The 5,000-nt window shown below is 49.7% G+C and overlaps 1 long non-coding RNA gene across 1 annotated transcript in view; it reads right to left on the reverse strand.

Annotated features, from left to right (window-relative positions):
* Positions 1 to 5,000, reverse strand: part of LOC119590032 — an 87,411-nt gene that overhangs the window by 58,118 nt on the left and 24,293 nt on the right. The window lies entirely within an intron of this gene.

Genomic DNA, 5,000 nt, shown 5'->3' on the forward strand with positions numbered 1-5,000 from the left:
TACTCTTTACGTTCCCAATCCTCAATTAAATCATCAAAGAATAGGAATTATTTATGGAAACTAATCATCAATGAAGAAACTGGTGATGGCGATGACAACACTAATCACAACCTACCCAAAAAATATAGTCAAAATAAACATTCCTATCAACCAGAGAGAGAGAGAGAGAGAGAGAGAGAGAGGAGAGAGAGAGAGAGAAGAGAGAGAGAGAGAGAGAGAGAGAGAGCGAGCGAGAGAGAGAGAGAGAGAGAGAGAGAGCGAGAGCGAGAGAGAGAGAGAGAGAGAGAGAAGAGAGAGAGAGAAGAGAGAGGGCAGGGGAGAAGAGAGAAAGAGGGAGGGAGGGAGGAGAGCGAGGGGGGAGGGAGGGAGGGAGGGAGGGAGGGAGAAGGGGAGAGCGAGAGAAAGAGAGAGAGAGAGGGGAGAAAAGGGAAAAAGGAAAAAGAGGAAAAGAGAGAGAGAGAGAGAGGAGAGAGGGAAAAGGGGGAGAGGGGCGAGAGCGGGAGGAGAGAGAAGAGAGAGAGAGAGAAGAGAGGAAAAAGGGGGGAGAGAAAGAGAGAGAAAGGAGAAACGGAGAGGGGAGAAACGGAGAGAGAGAAAAGAGAGGAGAGAGAGAGGAGGAGAGGGGAGAGAGGAAAAAGAGAGCGGGGAGAGAGAGGGAGTGATAGAGATAGGGAGAGGAAAAGGAGGAGAGAGAGAAGAGATAGAGAGAGAGAAGGGGGAGAGAGATGGGAGAGAGAAAGAGAGGAGGAGAGAGAAGAGAGGAGGAGAGAGAAGAGAGGAGGAGAGAGAAGAGAGGAGGAGGAGAGAGAGAGAGGTTAGAGAATAGAGAGAGAGAGAGAGGAGAAGAGAGAGAGAGAGAGGAGAGAGAAGAGACGAGAGCAGATGAGTGAGAGAGAGAGTGAGAGAGAGAGTAGAGAGAGAAGAGAGAGAAGTAGAGGAGAGAGAGACAGAGAGAGAGAGAGAAGAGAGAGAGAGAGAGGCCTGCCAAAGCTCAAGCTCAGAGCTTCCGATAAAAAAGCGGGCGCCCTCACTTCATTGCCTTGCCTGAGGGTCGGGGGATGAAGAGGATAATCCCAAAGTGCAATAGAGGTCTTTATTCCTTCCACTCTCTCATGCCGATGCTCATTTTATCGCTCTCGCTCTTTCATTCGCTTTTTTCTCGCTTAGCAATTCTCATTTTTATATTTCTTTGTCGATCCCTTCTCTCTCTTCCTCTTTCGTTCTCTCTCTCTCTCTCTCTCTCTCTCTCTCTCTCTCTCACTATCGCTCTCCCCTTCTTTCTGTGTCTGTCTTTCATCACCACTATTTCCGCTTCTTCTCTCCGTTCCCTATGCTTCTCTTTCTGCCCATTTTGTTTCCTCAGTCTACCTCTCTCTCTCTCTCTCTCTCGTTTCATCCTACATGCCCCCCTCCCCTCCCCCATACGTTAAAAAATAAATTCCATAACAAAACACAGTTCAAACCGACTTATTAGCAAAATACATTCGCCATTCGCTCTTAATATAGTCACTCTTCCTCCCACTATCCATCCACACTATCCTCTCCCCTCTCCCCTTCCCATCATTCTCTTTCCCTTTCGCCTCCCCACTCCCTTCACCTGCTCGTCCCTCTTTCCCTCCCAATCCCTCTATCCCTTCTCCACCCTTCATTCCCCTTCCTTTTCCCCTCTTCCCATTTCCTTCTCCTCACCCCACCCGAGCCCCAATTCCTCTCCCCCACCTTCACCCTCACCCTCTTCTGTCCCCTCTCCCCTTCCCACACCATCCCCCCCTCCACCCTGCCCCCACCACAAACCATGACATGAAAATCGGGGGAGCAAGACTTGTCTTACTATTTCATTACCGTTTATGAACAAACTCTGACCTTGACTTTACAACGATGATTTCGAACTTGCAGAGAGCGCTCCAACATCCATGCGAGCACAAAAGGTCGCTTACTCTATTGGGTTTGCCTGTGTGAATGCCTGTCTGTCTGTCTATTTATCTGTCTGTCTGTCCGTTTGTCTGTCTGCCTGTCTATCTGTCTGTCTGTCTGTCTGTCTGTCTGTCTGTCTGTCTGTCTGTCTGTCTGTCTGTCTGTCTGCATGCCTGTCTGTCTGTCTGCATGCCTGTCTGTCTGTCTGCATGCCTGTCTGTCTGCCTGCCTGTTTGTCTGTCTGTCTCATCTATAGATATCCCTCCCTGTTTCTTTCTATCTCCCATCAAGATGAGGGTGGGAATTTCTGGTGTTATATCATTTTACTGACGTGTAAACCCACTGATCTAACTACCAAGTGAGCAAAGGACCGAATGAAGAGAAAGAGAGCGGAGAAAAAAAGAGAGATGAGAGGAGGAGAAGAGAGAGGAAAGGAGGAGAAAGGGGGAGAGTAAAGAGAAGGGAAAAAAGAGAAGAAAGGAAGGGAAGGAGAAGAAATAAAGGGAAAAGAGAGAAGAAGGGAGCGTAGAGAAAAGGAAGGTGAATAAAGGGGAGATGAGGACATTCCCCGCTTGCCGCAACCTGTAACATAACCGCCTCCTTCGCTGCTGCGTCTCCGTCGGTCTGCGGCTCTCGTCAGGTGCCCCTGCGCCCAAGGGGTCCAGACATGTGGCATCTTTATGTACAGTGTGCCGCGTTTTGTGTTTGCGGTGATCCCTCTCTCTTTCGAACTCTTGCTCTCTCTCTCTCTCTCTCTCTCTCTCTCTCTCTCTCTCTCTCTCTCTCTCTCTCCCCTCTCTCTCTCTCTCTCTCTCTCTCTTTGCTTGTCTGTCTGCAACAAGTGATTTGCCTTACATAGTTGATAACACGGGAAGAAATACAGACCCGGCCAAGAGTATGGTAATGAGTGGTGGTTGGATGGTCAGCTGGAGCGAGTGGTCGTGGTGAATGGTCATGGTGGATGGTCGTGGCGAATGGTGGCGACAGGTGGTCTTCGTGAGGGTGGAAGGCAACCCGTGGCTCTGCTCGCGGGGCAGCGACACCCCGGGCGGGCCATTGGGCCGAGCGCCCGCGAGGGGAGGTCGAGATCAAGGTCTATATAAGTATATAGACCTTGGTCAAGATCTGACTCGGCTTGATGACGGCTGAGGGCGGAGTGTAGGCAGGCTGTTGCGCCTTCTGCGCAAGCCTGACGCTGACTCCGACGTGGGGCATTTAGAGAGCGCCGTTTGTTTGTTTGTTCGTTAGCTTTGGGTACTGTGACGCGCTGGAAAGCATTGGCTTGGGATGTAAAATAAGCGGAATTCTGATGCTGGATAACAAGGTGACTAAGTCACGCACCCTCTATATATATGTTTGTGTGTGTGTGTGTGTGTGTGTGTGTGTGTGTGTGTGTGTGTGTGTGTGTGTGTGTGTGTGTGTGTGTGTGTGCGCGCGTGCGTGCGTGCGTCTGTATGTGTGTTCATGTCTGTGTGTGAAAAAAGACCAAAAAAATCTGCCTAGTCAACCACACTTCCTATAATAGTTTAGTTTCAGCGAAAATTTGGTATAAATATAACAGCAGCAGCATATAAAATAAAACAAAGGCACCCCTTCTTCCCCTCAGAACAGGCCACAAAACAAAAGCCCGTATCTCCCTCCCGAATCTCGCCGCACGCGCCCGCTCACTTGTCACTTCGATGGCGGCCATTCAGTCTCCATTCCACCAATGTTTGCTCCCGAATCTTCGCCATTCATATTTAAGCAGCGTATTATCTCTTGATTCTCGCTTCACAATAACGCGGCCGTTTTCCATTTTCTTGTTTTTAGTCTATTTCGTATTTTGTTAGTCACAGTCTTTCGCCGTAACGAAGCTTCGCGAATTCGTTACCTCGTCTCATTTCCGGTGGACATGCCAAGCTTCAGACAGTAATAAAGAAATGTTTAGTAATGCGAAAAGCAATCGGGGAGAACACGCAAGCTGCCTCTACACCCTCCCTCTCCCACCTTCCCCTACCCATATACCCACCATGCCCCCCCTCTCCTCCCACTGTGACAGCACGAAAGGAGTGGTTATGCAACACGAGTGCAATCAACAATCGGAACTTGGGAGCGGCTGTGTGCACTGTCTAGGAGGACTTAGGTTTCTTCTTGTCTCTGCCATTCTTAATCATTCTTTTAGTTAGTATATGATACATGTAAAGGAGAGAATTAGAGGAGAGAACGGACAAGAGAGGAAAAGAGAGGTAAAACTGCTCCTGAGAACAGCCTGTAAAGTACCACTGCTTCATATCGTACCTAAGTGTCCGGAATCTATCGTCTCTCCTCATCTCTCTTTTCTCCTCTCCCTCCCTCCTTCCTACGTACCTTCCTGCTCGCCCCTCTCTCTCTCTCTCTCTCTCTCTCTCTCTCTCCTTCACCTGCTCTGCCCCCCCCCTCTCTCCTCTCTTCATCTCTCAGCTCATCCTCTCCCCTCCCCCCCCTCTCTCTCTCTGTCTCTCTCTCGTTTACCCCGTCCTCCCCCCCTCTCTCTCTCTCTCTCTCTCTCTATCTCTCTCTCTCTCTCTCTCTCTCTCTCTCTCTCTCTCTACTCTCTCCCTCTTCTCTCTCTCTCTCTCTCCCTCTCTCTCTCTCTCTCTCTCTCTCCTTCACTCTTTCTCCCCCCCTCTCTCTCTCCCCTCTCTCTCCTCCCCCCCTTTCTCTCTCTACCGCCCTCCCCCCTCTCCTCCCCCTCTCTCTCTCTCTCTCTCTCTCTCTCTCTCTCTCTCTCTTCTCTCTCTCTCCTCTCACTCTTTTCTCCCCCCCCTTTTTCTCTTTTCCCCCATCTCCCCCCCCTTTCTCTCTCTACCGCACCTCCCTCCTCTCCCCCCCCCCCCTCTCTCTCTCTCTCTCTCTCTCTCTCTCTCTCTCCCTCTCTCTTTTTTGTGAAAGTAATTTATCAACGGCTAACCCATTTTCCTTTTTTTTTTACCTTGCTATCGTTGTTCTCCCTCGGTTTCATTACGAAAGACAATAAGAAGAGATTCCTTAATGCATTATGGCTAAGCACAAGGAAGAAGAGAGGAGAATAGTGAAGGAAAACCAAAGAGAGGAAAGTTAAAGAAAAT

This window comes from Penaeus monodon, chromosome 26 (assembly GCF_015228065.2).
Source record: "Penaeus monodon isolate SGIC_2016 chromosome 26, NSTDA_Pmon_1, whole genome shotgun sequence".
Taxonomy (NCBI): Eukaryota; Metazoa; Arthropoda; class Malacostraca; order Decapoda; family Penaeidae; genus Penaeus; species Penaeus monodon.